Below are 408 nucleotides of genomic sequence, written 5' to 3'. Positions count from 1 at the left end.
TTATTTTATTTTATTTTTATTTTATTTTTTATTTATTTATTTTTTTTGGCGGTACACGGCCTCTCACTGCTGTGGCCTCTCCTGCTGCAGAGCACAGGCTCCGGACGCGCAGGCTCCGGACGCGCAGGCTCAGCGGCCATGGCTCACGGGCCCAGCTGCTCCGCGGCATGTGGGATCTTCCCGGACCGGGGCACGAACCCGCGTCCCCTGCATCGGCAGGCGTACTCTCAACCACTGCGCCACCAGGGAAGCCCCAGCAGTAAGGTTTTAACCCAGGTTTTGTCTGACTCCAAAGCCCAGTCTTTCCACTATCAATGCTGCTTCTCTAGAGAGGGTTTAAATGAATGAGAAGAGTTGATTATGCTGAATCACTCAACTTTGTGCAAATGAGTTTGAGTAACATTTTAA

This window comes from Delphinus delphis, chromosome 11, assembly GCF_949987515.2.
Source record: "Delphinus delphis chromosome 11, mDelDel1.2, whole genome shotgun sequence".
NCBI classification, from domain to species: Eukaryota; Metazoa; Chordata; class Mammalia; order Artiodactyla; family Delphinidae; genus Delphinus; species Delphinus delphis.
Note: the sequence above shows the minus strand (reverse complement) of the source record.